Source organism: Pseudorca crassidens, chromosome 16 (genome assembly GCF_039906515.1).
Source record: "Pseudorca crassidens isolate mPseCra1 chromosome 16, mPseCra1.hap1, whole genome shotgun sequence".
Lineage (NCBI taxonomy): Eukaryota > Metazoa > Chordata > Mammalia > Artiodactyla > Delphinidae > Pseudorca > Pseudorca crassidens.
Window position 1 is genome coordinate 11,695,110 of NC_090311.1, and position 15,466 is coordinate 11,710,575.

Consider the following 15,466-nt stretch of genomic DNA (forward strand, 5'->3'; position numbering starts at 1 on the left):
AATTTACCTTTTTTGGTCTGCCAGTAAATTAAGTAGCTAAATACAGTACCAGCTAAATATAGCTGCTTGTATATTCTATGATTTAATAAAATGATGCAGACTAGTTATATTCATAGTAAACATATGATTGAAGTGTCCTTCATCTTATCTGAAAGAACAAGATTACATGCTCAGTTCAATTAATGGAAATTATTTCATTTTAAATGGTTTTTAAAAAATAAAGCTACTTACCCAGATGAAATGCACCGTTTTAAAATACGACTGTCAAGCTATTCAAGACTATTTTATAACACAAAGTGAAGTCAGTGCTATCTTGATCCAATTTAAGCCTAAGAATCGTTGCATTTTCCATGTTCATTAAAAACAGCAGCAGAGATTCTTCGGCAGGCAAGAAAATGTTTATTTCATAATCACTCTGAGATTTATTTTGGTGATGTGTTTCTGACTGCCATCTTCTTTGCTCTCATCTCTCTACTAGTATTTCCCCCCGTGCCATTACCACTTGATTTTTATGTCTGCTGGCAGTGAGAGGCTAAAATGACTGGCCAACGTAAGCCAAAGCTGTAAACAACAGTTGAAGTAAGTCTTTCAATAAAGACTAGACTATATGATAAGTGGCTTTTTCTTATTGTCGTTCATTACATAATTATTCCTTGCAGCCTGCCGTGAAATAAGTAATTCCATTTTCTTTTAAGTTCTTAGTATATGGAGTATACATATATTCAGGACCTATTTCTGTGTTCTCTATAAGTGATAAAAGTCTATTTGCTTTTGTTGGATTAAAATTTAATTTCTGGGCTTCCCTGGTGGCGCAGTGGTTGAGAGTCCGCCTGCCGATGCAGGGGACACGGGTTTGTGCCCCGGTCTGGGAAGATCCCACATGCCGTGGAGTGGCTGGGCCCGTGAGCCATGGCCCCTGAGCCTGCGCGTCTGGAGCCTGTGCTCCGCAACGGGAGAGGCCACAGCAGTGAGAGGCCTGTGTACTGCAAAAAAACCATAAATAAATAAAATAAAATAAAATAAAATTTAATTTCTGGGTATGGAGGAGTAGAAATTTGCATCCTTAAAAATGTATGCTCTTGAATATTAATATTGTAAAATCTCATTAGAGACCACAAATAATGGGAACCATAATTTTACCGTTTCTAGATTGATCTTTGGTAGTACCTATGAGTAAAGATTGCACTCGACAAACAGAAAAAGTAGAAAAAGAATTTAATAAATTATCTAGACACCTTTCTAGCAGGTGTACCCAAATTATCTCTTACCTATTCATTGAAAATCAGCATTTGGGCTTCCACTTAATATGTTATAAACATTGAATTTGCATTTTTAGTAGGCATTGGAAAGATGCAAAAATGTTTTAGGCTTTTATTATTATATAAGCCTTCTTAAGAGGTCCAAATGAGTGGGTTTAAGTGCAGATAAACTAGAAACTAATTCACAACATACTTGGTATAAGTATCTCTTTTAGGGGCGAGAATAACTTGATTTTAGAATTGCCCAAATGTGAATAGAGGAGGGGGAATTATATGTAGTCGTTTATCTTAGACAAAAAAGTGGGGCGGGGGGTGCTAATACTCATGGACCCTTTTGTTGAATTAGGGTTTTGTTCAAGGGAAGAGAAGATTAATTCATATGACGTTCATAGTTTGGCTTTTGAACAGTGTCAGTTAGAGTAACAGTTGACAAAAGGTATGTATCCAGTAAACGATTTCCTTAGCGTTCCAACCTAGTTCTAATACATAATGCTGAATTTTCACTTTTCCAGATTGTTGCATTTTTCAAAATTCAGTAACCATTGTTGCTCTGAGATATTCCTCTGGCAAAGTGATCCACATCTAATATATTGAAGTCAGCTTGGAAAGTTTGCCAAACATGACAAAAACCGAAGTGCTGTTGGATAGCTGTCAGAGGAAAGCCAGGATAATTTTACGTTGAAAAGTAATCTCTTGGGGTGGAGCTGTCCACTTGTCGATCTTGCAGCTGGGTTTAGCTTGCCTGTGGACCTCCTGTTTTGACTGTGTGTGTCGTTCTCGTGAACTGACAAGAGTTTGCAAACAGTGTGGTTATCAGGTGGTGCAGCAGAATTGTATTTTTGAGGTAAGCCAGGTTTTGCTATATATATATATCTGGTGGATATCATAACTTGTCCACCCGCAAGTTTTTTTTTTCTCCTGTTCCTGTATCCTTCTTCCTTGGGTTTTGGTATACCAATGAAGAGAGGTCCAACACCATCTGGACAAAATGGGCGTGAAATATGTAGCCATATGCAACTGTGCCTGTTATGAAAATTGATACTAATATTGCATAAATTTCAGATTTTCACAGTTCATTTTACTGGTTAAAAGTTGTGAGTTGAGGGCTTCCTTGGTGGTGCAGTGGTTGAGAGTCCGCCTGCCGATGCAGGGGATGCGGGTTCGTGCCCCAGTCCGGGAAGATCCCACATGCCGCGGAGCGGCTGGGACTGTGAGCCATGGCCGCTGAGCCTGTGCGTCTGGAGCCTGTGCTCCGCAACGGGAGAGGCCACAACAGTGAGAGGCCCGCGTACCGCAAAAAAAAAAAAAAAAGTTGTGAGTTGAATTGTTCCATATGTGGTTTATATGATTGCTTTTGCTCACAAAAATAAAGCCAATTCTTAAATCTTAACATAGCTAAACAAAATAGGTACAATAATTTTAGTTAGCTGCTTTTTTTTGAAAAGGACTAAACTTGGAAGAACATTTTTAACTTCCTTTGGCTAGGTTATATTTTAGCATATTGACCAGCTCATCCTTGGTTATCTGTTTAATGAGATTGGGAAAGGAGTGGTGACTAGGGTAATGAAGAGGGGAGAAGTCCTTGATTCTGAAGAGCATTGACATGGGAATAGACAGTCTTGGGCAAGTGTAGTAAACCATGCGTGATAATCAGAATTTGGGTGCAGATATTTAATGTGTTAGCTCAAACTGCACATTTTGTCAAGAAGACTAGGAGACTTTACCAGGTTATTGAAAAAGTATTACCAACATCTTTGTGTCATTTACTGGCCCTGATCATTTCTTTTCAGTTTCCTTTAATGTGTGTTTTATTTTTGTATCTGTGTGTGTATTAGAATGTTGGGCACATGCTGCTGTTTTTAAAATACTGCCTTTGAGCATTTTCAGTAAAATGATGGGATTACAATATCCTTCAAAAGCCACATTTAGTTTATTATAACCAGGAATCTTTTATTTTTAAAAATGGATAACTTCATTCCCAGGTTGCTTCACTATTTTTCTGTCTTTGGTTATGTCAGTTTTCCTCCATTAGAATGTAAGCTCCATGGGGGCAGGACCTTCTAGTAACTACACAAACCCTAGGACTTACATAAGAATACTTGGCACATGGTAAATACTCAGTAAATGTTTAATGCATGAACATGATTGAGGAAGTAAAAGTAAATGAATATTTTAGTCTCCCTCTTAGAACCAGAATACCACTTGGTGTTCTACTTGACTAGAACTTGATCAGAATGAACTGAGTGCTTGTTAAAATGCAGATTCTGAGGCTCCACAGTTGTGGGTGAATGTAATCTGAAATAAAACTCATTGGCATGGTTTCCTTCCTTTTCTAGCCATTGTCAGGGGAAGAAAATCCCATGGGTAGTGGTCACACATTTCCCAGAAAAACTAGTTTTTTAGAGTGCATGATCACTATGATTGCTACCCAGTATAGTTTGTTAAGCATCTTTCAGAGGTGATTAGAATGTACACCTGATGGTAATGTACCTGGATGTACCAGGTAGGAACCATAGCTACTCCTGTGTAGCACTCTTCAAGGACATGAGTGATACTGGGCCATGGTGTCAGATAGTTTGGGGAGCATTATTTTCTCAGAAGAGGGGCTACCAGCAAGGCAGAATTGGGTTCCTGGCCACGCAGCATCTGAGTATAATAGACTACTTGGAAATAACCATAGGAAGTGACACAGTTGAGATTCTTCAAGTAGCGATTATGTATATAATTGCTATATATATATATATCACATAGACATCTAAAGTTTGTGTGTGCTTCAGCAATACTGATAAACTGGTTAGGATATAAGGAAATTTCCTAATTACGTGAGAATAAGACAGTTTATAAAAGACTTGTAGGAAAACAGTAGGTAATAATTTTAATAGTATTGATCTCTTGTGGTATGGTATCACCTGCAAGTGCACGTTTAAAATAGTGTATTTAAAATTCAGTCTCCCCTTCTATCACGAAGGGTAAATGTTTATTGAATGCCCTATATTCTGTATTTCTAGTTTGATTGGGTCTTAAATGTGTCCTGAAACTAGTGCTGTCAAACGCAAAGGTTTTAAATTCTAATATATCTGGAAATTACTTGTGTTTACTCCCAGGACTTTACAACCTTACTCAAATTTGTTAACCTCATTCAAGCAAATGGCTTTGTCTTGACTTTCAATTTGCTGATGCTTTTATTAGACCTACTAGACTGGTGAAAAAATGAAAAAGCAGGGGAAAAAAAAGTAGATCTCACTTTATAAATCTCGTCTTTACTTGCTCTCTATTTTTTTTTTTTTTTTTTGCAGTACGCGGGCTTCTCACTGTTGTGGCCTCTCCCGTTGTGGAGCAAAGGCTCTGGACGCGTAGGCTCTAGACGCGCAGGCTCAGGGGCCATGGCTCACGGGCCTAGCCGCTCCGCGGCATGTGGGATCTTCCCGGACCGGGGCATGAACCCATGTCCCCTGCATCAGCAGGCGGACTCTCAACCACTGCGCCACCAGGGAAGCCCTGTTCTCTATTCTTATGCTAGTTTAACCTACCATCTTCGATTTCGACTACTACAGTAGCTTCCTACCTGGTATTTATACTTTAAGAAGTTAGGACATGACACACAGAAGTACACACACGTGTACAGCTCTGAACTTTTACAAAGCGAACACGTTCATGTAGTGCCACCAAGATTGGGAAATAGGACATTGACAGCAGTTCAGAAGCCTTCATGCTTTTTTCTAGTCTCTGACCTCCACTCTTCGCCTAAGATAACCACTAGCCTGATTTCTGTGATCTTAAATCAGTTTGCTTGTTTTTGAACTATGTAACTGGAATTAAGCAGTGTATAGTCTTTTGTTTCTGATTTACTGTTAATGGGTTTCTTGTTGCATATAGCTGTTTTTCAGTGTGCTAGTAGTGTGTGAATGTGCTACAGTTTATCCATTCTACTCTCCTTTAAACACTTGGTTTTCCATTTGGGAGTTATGTATAGTGCTGTAATGAATTTTTATAAATCTTAGGGAACATAGTACACATTTCTGTTGAGTATACCTAGGGATGGAAGTCTGGGTTATAGGATATGTGTCTGATCAGTTTTAGCAGATGCTCCCCAATAATTTGCAAAAATGGTTGCATCAGTTTGCACTTGCATGCAGCATGTGAAAATTCCAGTTACTCCCCGCATTTCCTCAACACTAGATATTATCAATCTTTTTCATTTTTAACTGTTCCGATATCTTACCTATGTCTTAACCTAAGCTTTTAACCCTTTTAGTCTTTTCTACACAACAGCCAGAGTGACTTTTTAATTTTTAACTTACTGTTATATAGGTAACTCTTAAGTGTGATACATAATTGAAAAGATTAAAAAAAGGTATACAGGGGGCTTCCCTGGTGGCGCAGTGGTTGAGAGTCTGCCTGCCAATGCAGGGGACACAGGTTCGTGCCCCAGTCCGGGAAGATCCCACATGCCGTGGAGCGGCTAGGCCCGTGAGCCATGGCTGCTGAGCCTGCGCGTCCGGAGCCTGTGCTTCGCAACGGGAGAGGCCACAAGAGTGAGAGGCCCGTGTACCACCAAAAAAAAAAAAAAAAAAGGTATACAGTAGAAAATTGTTCCTCCCACTGTCTCCTAGCCATCTAGTTCCCATCTCAGGAGACACTAGTGTTATCAGTGTCTTGTATTTTTTTCAGAGATACCTATATATGAACATTTATTCTCCCTCCCTTTTCCACATGATAGTGTATTGTATACACTTTTTAAAAATTAATTTATTTTTGGCTGCATTGGGTCTTCGTTGCTGTGCGTGGACTTTCTCTAGTTGTGGCGAGCAGGGGCTACTCTTCATTGAAGTGCATGGGCTTTTTCATTGCAGTAGCTTCTCTTGTTGAGGAGCACGGGCTCTAGGTGTGCAGGCTTCAGTAGTTGTGGAACGTGGGCTCTAGAGAGCAGGCTCAGTAGTTGTGGCACATGGACTTAGTTGCACCGCAGCATGTGGGGTCTTCCCGGACCAGGGCTCGAACCCGTGTTCCCTGCATTGGCAGGCGGATTCTTACCCACTGCGCCACCGGGGAAGCCCTGTATATATGCTTCTGCACCTTTCTTTATTCACTTAATAAATCTTAGTATACAGTTGCATTAATTTTTAATAAACACTTACTAACATGTAGCCTGAAAATGCCTCAATAACTTCCCACTGGACTTAGCATAAAATCTCAAGTCCTTGACATGCTTTAGAGCCCTGGGTGCTTTCCTACCCATCTAGCCCTTCTCCCCCTCCCCCCTGTTAACAAGCTCCAGTCACCCTGGCTGAGCTTTCCCACCTCAGGGCCTTTGCATATGCCTTCTTAGTCTAGAAAGCTCCTACCACTCTCTACTTGGCTATTTGTATCAACTTGTCATTTTTTTCAGATAAGTCTTCCCTGACTGCCTCATTCCCACATCTAATTTAAGGATTGCCCAGTTATACTTGCATTATCCCTTATTTTTTTCTTTATGGTCCTTGAAACGATAGACATAGATAGTTATGTGATTATTTGATTAATGGCATTCTACCAGATTATAAATTCCACGAGGGTAGTGATTTTGTCTCGTTTGCGACTCTCACAGTACCTATGTATCAGATGCTTAATGAATAGTTGTTGAGTGAATGAGTAAGTTTTTATGAGGTAAATTTGCAAACTTTACAAAGGACCTAATGGCAAATAATGATGATAAAGTAGGAACAGAAGGGAAAGAGATGCATTGTGTACAAAATTGGAGCTTGGGTCTGGTTAGATCTGTTAGAATGAGGGAAATGCACTGCTACAGGAAGCAGTGTGGGTCATTTATTATTATTATTTAAGGCACAGTTGCTGTGCCTTCCACCTTGTCACTCCCAAAGTCAAGTGGGCCGTTGAGAGCTTCCTCTGGCAGTCTAGGTGGCTACTGCTGGTGATGGGAGCCTCTCAGTTCTCAGCTGTTTTGGGGAAAAGGCAAGTCAGCTTCCTTTCAGGAGCTGCTGTTGATGTTCCTGAACGTGCTTGTGGCAGTGATTGGAAAGGAAATCTTCAAGAGGGAAGCCGGTCTAGGTGCCAGATCTGCCCTTCTGCCCTTCTCCTGTCATGCACGCCCGCCTCATCCCCTTCTCTACCACTGGCAGCTGTTCCCATGTTTACAGTTGAATGCACGCTTACTTATCTTCTGCTCCTGGATGGGCTAGAATAAGGACAGGGTGTTCAAAAGAAAGAATAAGAATAAGATCTAAGTAAAAATAACTTGGAGTTTAAAACGTTTTAAGTTCTGGGAACAATGATCTAGTTGGCTATATACATTTTAAAATTTTGAAAAGTTTTAGACAGTTATTTCCATTTTTCTAACTTACCTTAAACTGAATACTGTGGACGTAAAAAGTATATAGCTTTTTTTTTTTTTTTACTCCATAAAAAAGAAAAACAAAATAAACAAATGTCGATGAGGATGTGGGGAAATTAAAACACTTGTGCACTGTTGGTAGGATTGTAAAATGGTGCAACCGCTATGGAAAACAATCTGGAGAGTCCTCAAAAAATTAAAAAGAGAATTCCCACATGACCCAGCAATCCCACTTTCAGGTATATATCCAAAAGAGTTGAAAGCAGATTCTCAAAGAGATATTTGTACACCCATGTTTATAGCAGTGTTGTTCACAATAGCCAAGAGATAGAAGCAACTCAGATGTCCATCGACGGATGAATGGATTATACAAAACGTATATATATATAATGGAATTTTTTCAGCCTTTTACAAGGAAGGAAATTCTGATGCACGCTGTAACCTGGATGAAGCTTGAAGAAGTTGTGCTAAGTGAAATAAGCCTGTCACAAAAAGAAAATCACCGTGTAATTCCACTTATATGAGGTATCTAAAGTAGTCAAATTCATAGAGAAAGAAGGTAAAGGAGAGGTTACCAGGAGCTGAAGGGAAGAGAGAAAGGGGAATTGTTTTATGGGTATAGTTTGAGATTTGCAGGATGAAAACGTTCTGGAGATCTATTTCACAACAATGTGATCGTACTGAACTGTACACTTAAAAATGGCTAAGATGGAAATTTTTATGTTGTGTATTTTCGACACAATAAAGTATATAAGTTTTGAATTTTATAGCTCACATTAAAAAATAATAAACAGAGGGCTTCCCTGGTGGCGCAGTGGTTGAAAGTCCGCTTGCCGATGCAGGGGACGCGCGGGTTCGTGCCCCGGTCCGGGAAGATCCCACATGCCGCAGAGCGGCTAGGCCTGTGAGCCATGGCCGCTGAGCCTGCGCGTCCGGAGCCTGTGCTCCACAACGGGAGAGACCACAACAGTGAGGGGCCTGCAACCCCAAAAAATAAAAATAAAAATAAATAATATAATAATAATAAACAGAGTCGTTACTGCTTGGGCCTAGGCACTATTTTCCTTTCAGATTTGTAACTGCTCTCAGAATCCTTCTCATTTTCTCTCTGACAGAATTAGAATGTGTAAATTTACTCAGCTTTCTTCTTGTTAGATGACTGTTCTTAGATACTTTTCCTTTGGAGAAACAGTACTCTTCCACATCTTTGCTTTGTCAAGTTTTCATTTTATGTGACAGAACTTAGTTATTTAAGACATTAGGTGAGTTAAGATCTCAGCTAGTCATCAGCTTATTAGTGAGTTTCCTCTTACATTGCCTTAAGGTGATTTTAATCTACTGTCATTTTTTTAACCTAATGACATAAAAATATTAGACATGAAGAAATAAGGTAGGCCATCAACCTCAGCAACACTAGGAGAACAATGCCTGCAAAATGTAGCAGTAGCAGATAACAGTCTTCCTTAACCGCCGCGTATCCATTTATCCTATAAAGTCAGGAATATGGTATGTTTGCCCTTGGAGAATTTACTGCTGTTTATGCTAAGGGTGAAAAAACTTCCTGGTGACCCTGACTGAAAAAGGTTGAGGGTAGTAGTGGCTGAGAACAGACGTGGCCTCATCTGGAAAGATTGTTCAAGGTTGTAAATAGTGCCTGGTTACAAATTTTACCTGTATCTGTAAATCCCTTCAAAATATGGACTGGACCAAAAATGGCACTTTATAGCCTATGATGTAAATGTGTGGGATTAGCAGTTATTTATGACTGGAAGCATGTAAAACTAGGTACTGTTAGTGGATTCTCCTGTCTTTATCAACAGAGATCATCTGACAATCCTGATAAACAGAAATTTGTGGTATTTGCCTCCCTATAAAGGTAACTCCTTTTTATGGGCTGAAAACTTTGGATCTGATGATTGCCAGATCTCTGTGTGGAACTAATGCCTACTCTGGAGAGGTGTAGCTGTGCAGACTATTTCTAAAGTGCATTTATCCAGTTGCTGGGCCAACAAAACGCACTGCTTTTCAGCTTGCTTAAAAACGCATTTAAATATGTATATATGCATACATGTGCATGCATATAGGTGAATATGTACATACATGTTCATTTGTGTATACACACGTGTATTTTTCCACCCCAAGTATCTTCAAGATCTGACTTATGGTTTTGTATATTATTTCAGCTTTTTTTTTTCTTTTTGGTTTAAGGTGCAAAAACTCACATGTAATGTTCCTTTAAAATCTGATAAAAAAAAAAATCTGATAAAAATATCAAACTTGTGAGCCAAAGTACATTTCCTGAGAATTTGGTCAGTGAACGTCTAAGAAGTAGTGATTCACAGAAGTTTCTATCTGGCTAAAATGTAGGCAAGAACGACATGATCTGCAGTCTCTGTATTTTGTCAGATGATTTTCTTATATGTTTACCACCATTTTTAACATTTTCTTCAACTACATGTGAAACAGCTATAAAATAGCTTTTAGGTGAAATTTGATGGCTGATTAAATGGTACTTGGAAATGGTAAATGGGAACATCTTGATAAATGATCTGTCTTTTGAAGATTGCTTTCTACCTTGGTTAGGTTTTATGATTTTTAAAAGCATTTAAAAGAGTTCTGGAGATTAGTTTATAAGTGTAGATGAATAACCAGATACTTTTAATTAAAATCGTTAAAACTTTTGTATTTTTCAATATCAATTAGGCTTGGGTTAAAAAATAATTTTTAAATTGTTCTTCATTGAATTCTATCTTATGGAAGTGACTAGTTCAAAAAATGTCCATTGTTTTTTACTAAGTACTAAGGAACATTTGTGGGTGTGTTATATGATGGCCGTAAACTTTAGTATTGTAACCTTTTGCTTTTATAAAATGAATTTCTTTTAATCATGCCAGATTTTATATGTCCAAAATGTGAAGTATATATTTGTCTTAAAAAGTAGTCACCTGGGCTTCCCTGGTGGCGCACTGGTTGAGAGTCTGCCTGCCGATGCAGCGGACGCGGGTTCGTGCCCCGGTCCGGGAAGATCCCACATGCCGTGGAGCGGCTAGGCCCGTGAGCCATGGCCGCTGAGCCTGCGCCTCTGGAGCCTGTGCTCCGCAACGGGAGAGGCCACAGCAGTGAGAGGCCCGCGTAGCGCAAAAAAAAAAAAAAGTCACCTGTAATCCTCTTGGCAAATGCTGATTCTTTTGAAGTCGTTTTTGAGATTGGTTTATAAGCCACACCCGAAAATTGGCCCAGCTATTTTACAGCTGTGTATTCGCAGTCCCCCACCAGCATTTCACCACTGTATCATCCATGTCATTCTGCTGATTTCCATCAAATGGCTTTTAGCAGTTTCCCAAAACTGGTGACGGCTGCAAGATATTGCTCACCATTAGACGTACCCAGGGAGAAGTTTTTTTGTAAGGTCTGAGCAGTCGCAGCACCCCGTTGTCTCAGGAGTGCTGAGGAGTGTCTGCATGATCACACAGAATGGACCACATTTAGTGCGAGATGTGTGTTGCAATATGATTGTTCAAAAAAAAAATTATTATGTCATGGTCATTCCTTATTTGTGCATGAGTTTGTGCAAAAATGCACTTCTTTCTCCCTTTTTTTTTTTTTTTTTGGCTTTTCAGAGAGCAGTTTTCATCTGGATTTTAAGGAAGGTCTGGTTAAGAAACTTGAAAATGCCAAACCCTTTTCTCCTTTAACATTTAAAAATAAGATGAGGAACATGGACAGAACACTCTATGACTTAACTCACAGGAAGATCCTTTTAGACCCACCTCCTAGAGAAATGGAAATAAAAACAAAAATAAACAATTGGGACCTAATGAAACTTCAAAGCTTTTGCACAGCAAAGGAAACCATAAACAAGAAGAAAAGACAACCCTCAGAATGGGAGAAAATATTTGCAAATGAAGCAACTGACAAAGGATTAATCTCCAAAATATACAAGCAGCACATGCAGCTCAATATCAAAAAAGCAAACAACCCAATCCAAAAATGGGCAGAAGACCTAAATAGACATTTCTCCAAAGGAGATATACAGATTGCCAATAAACACATGAAAGGATGCTCAACATCACTAATCATTAGAGAAATGCAAATGGAAACTACAATGAGGTATCATCACACCAGTCAGAATGGCCATCATCAAAAAGTCTACAATAAATGCTGGAGAGGGTGTGGAGAAAAGGGAACCGTCTTGCACTGTTGGTGGGAATGTAAATTGATACAGCCACTATGGAGAACAGTATGGAGGTTCCTTAAAAAACTACAAAGAGAACTACCATATGACCCAGCAGTCCCACTACTGGGCATATAGCCTGAGAAAACCATAATTCAAAAAGAGTCATGTACCACAATGTTCATTGCAGCTCTGATTACAATAACCAGGACATGGAAGCAACCTAAGTGTCCATCAACAGGTGAATGGATAAAGAAGATGTGGTACATTAATACAGTGAAATATTACTCAGCCATAAAAAGAAACGAAATTGAGTTATTTGTAGTGAGGTGGATGGACCTAGAGTCTGTCATACAGAGTGAAGTAAGTCAGAAGGAAAAAAACAAATACCATATGCTAACACATATATGGAATCTAAAAAACAAAAAGGTTCTGAAGAACCTAGGGGAAGGACAGGAGTAAAGACGCAGACATAGAGGATGGACTTGAGGACACGGGGAGAGGGAAGGGTAAGCTGGGGCGAAGTGACATAAATACACTACCAAATGTAAAATAGCTAGTGGGAAGCAGCTGCATAGCACAGGGAGATCAGCTCGGTGCTTTGAGACCACCTGGGGGGGGGGGGGATAGGGAGGGGGGGGGATAGGGAGGGTGGGAGGGAGTCGCAAGAGGAAGGGGATATGGGGATATATGTATTCGTATAGCTAATTCACTTTGTTATACAGCAGAAATTAACAATGTAAAGCAATTATACTCCAATAAAGATGTTTAAAAAATAAAAATATGAGGGAACAGTGTTACAAAGTAGACACCAGGAACAGCGATTTTTAAAAATCATTTTTTCGTGGATGTGAGGCATGTGTATAAAGAGTACCAGGAGCCCAAAGACCTGAATTCCAGTCCTGTCTTTCAGTTGTACCTGTGACATTGAACCGTTCTCCAGACCTCTCTGAGACTCAGTTTTCTACATCTATATTCCCGTATCATGAGGTTTAGGGAAGATCAAATGAAAATGTGTGTGAATGTGCTTGTTTAATCCATGGAGACTCACAATTTTACTTGCAGCTGGATTAAGACCCCGTCAAGGGGTTGTTAAATGAGAACAGTATTTAAAACCGTACTTAGAACCGTGCCACACACATACAAACTGCTCAGTGAAATCTAGCTGTTACTGGTGATATCACCAAGTCTTCTTACCTCTTTTGTTATGTACTAGACACATGATGATTATTAGATTTTTTTTTTTTTTTTTTTTTTGGCAGAACGCGGGCCTCTCACTGTTGTGGGCTCTCCCGTTGCGGAGCACAAGCTCTGGACGCACAGGCTCAGCGGCCATGGCTCACGGGCCCAGCCGCTCTGCAGCATGTGGGATCCTCCCGGACCGGGGCACGAACCCATGTCCCCTGCATCGGCAGGCGGACTCTCAACCACTGCGCCACCAGGGAAGCCCTACTAGAAGTTTTTTAATTAATTTTTATTTTAAAATGATATATAATAGCTTAAAAAGTCAAACAGTACAAAAAGTCAAGTAAAAGCGCACTCCTCTTCACCATCCTCTCCCAGACTTACTCCTCAGAGGCCATCGTTTAAAAATTTTAACTGTTTTTTCTGATATTTACCTCCACATAACAGGAACAATATACAATACTGCTGCTGCTGACTTCCCATTATGGTAGATGAGTATTTCGCTGTCTTACTTTTCGTTCTCCTCAATCCCCCTCCCCCAAATGTATCCGTTTTCAGTTAAAAGCATTTATGACTCTGTCATTACTAATTACAAGTCGTATATTTTGGTTGTTTTCTTTCTTGTACTCTTTGGGGTTTTTCCTGGAGTTAATAATTGACTGATTTTTCTTTGCTTAGTTTTCTATAAACTTGTCACTAATTTTAACCAAATAGAGCCACAGATGTATCAAATGCTTTTCAATACAATGTCAAAACATTCAGACTCATCAGATGAGGCTCCTGGAGGCTTCACTGTCATGCTTCCCTCTGGACTGGCTGTCCTGACTTTACCACATGCCCACCGGCATCCCAACAGGGACTTTGCCTTTCTTTGATGTTGGATTCCCTGTTCTAGGAGCCTGAGTTTTACCCTCTTTTTGCCTTTTCTTATATTGCACCATATCCTCCAGTAGTTTTCCAAGAAGTCCAGTGACAGTTTGACTTCTGAACCTTTGTATGTGAGCTGGTTTTGATCTTTGCAATTAAAAATTTTTTTAACAGTTTTGCTGAGATGTAATTTATATACCATAGAGCAAGGGTCCCCAACCCCGGGCCGCGGACCGCTAGTGGTCCGCAGCCTGTTAGGAACCGAACCGTACAGCAGGAGGTGAGTGGGGGGCGAGCGAGTGAAGCTTCATCTGCCGCTCCCCGTCGCTCGCATTACCGCCTGAACCACATCCCCCCCTTCCCCGCGGAGGAAAAATTGTCTTTCACGAAATCGGCCCCTGGTGCCAAAAATGTTGGGGACCGCTGACATAGTGTTCACCTATTTAAAGCATACAATTACATGATTTTAAGTATATTTACAGAACTGTGCAACTGTCACCATAACCTAATTTTAGGACTTTTTCATCATCCCCAAAAGAAAGCTTGTACCTATTAACAGTCACCCCCCATTCCTTCTTTGCCTCCAGGCTTAGGTAACCACTAACCTACTTTCTGTCTCTACAGATTTGCTTATTTCGAACTTTATCTAAACTGGATCATACAGCATGTGGTATTCTGTGATTGTTCTTTCACCTAGTGAAATATTTTTCAGGTTCATGCATGTAGCATACATCAGGGTTCACTCCTTTGTATGGATACACCACATCTGTTTATCCCTTCATCAGCTGATGGACATTTGGGTTTCCACTTTTTGGCTGTTATCAGTAATGCTGCTTTGAACATTCATACACACAAGTTTTAGTGCAGACATTTGTTTTCATTTCTCTTGGGTAGATACACAGAAGTGGAATTTCAGAGTTATACGGTAATTTCATGTTTAACTTTTTGAGGAACTGCCCAACTACTTCCAAAGGGGCTACACCATTTTACATTCTCAACTCACAGGTGATTTTACAAACAGCTTTATTGACGTATACTTGATATACGATGAAGTGCACATACATAAAGTATGCGATTTAAGTTCTGACAAACGTATACACCTGTGAAGCCATCACCACAATCAAGATAGTGGACATATCCATCACCTCTAAACTTCCCTTGTGCCCCTTTGAAATCCATCCTTCCCACCTGACCCCCCCGACCCCATTCCACTCGCTATTATCCCCGAGCAACCACTGATCTACTTCCTGTCACTATAGTCTAGTTTGCATTTTCTAGAAGTTTACATAAATGGAATCATACAGTATGTACCCCTTTTGGCTTTTTTACTGAGCATAATAGTTTTGAGATTCATCCATGCTGTTGAATGTATCAATAATTCATTATTTTTAAATATTCTGTTGTATGTATATACCACAGAATGTCCATCTCTTCAGCTGTTGATGGACATTTGGGTTGTTTCCGGTTTGAGGATATTACAAATAAAGCTGCTGTGAACATTCATGTACAATCTATGTATAGACATATGCTTTTATTTTTCTTGGGTAAATACATAGAAGTGGAATGTCTGAATTATACACTCGGTATATGTTTGACTTTTAAAGAAACTTCCAAACTGCTTTCTGAAGTGGTTATACCACTTTATATTCC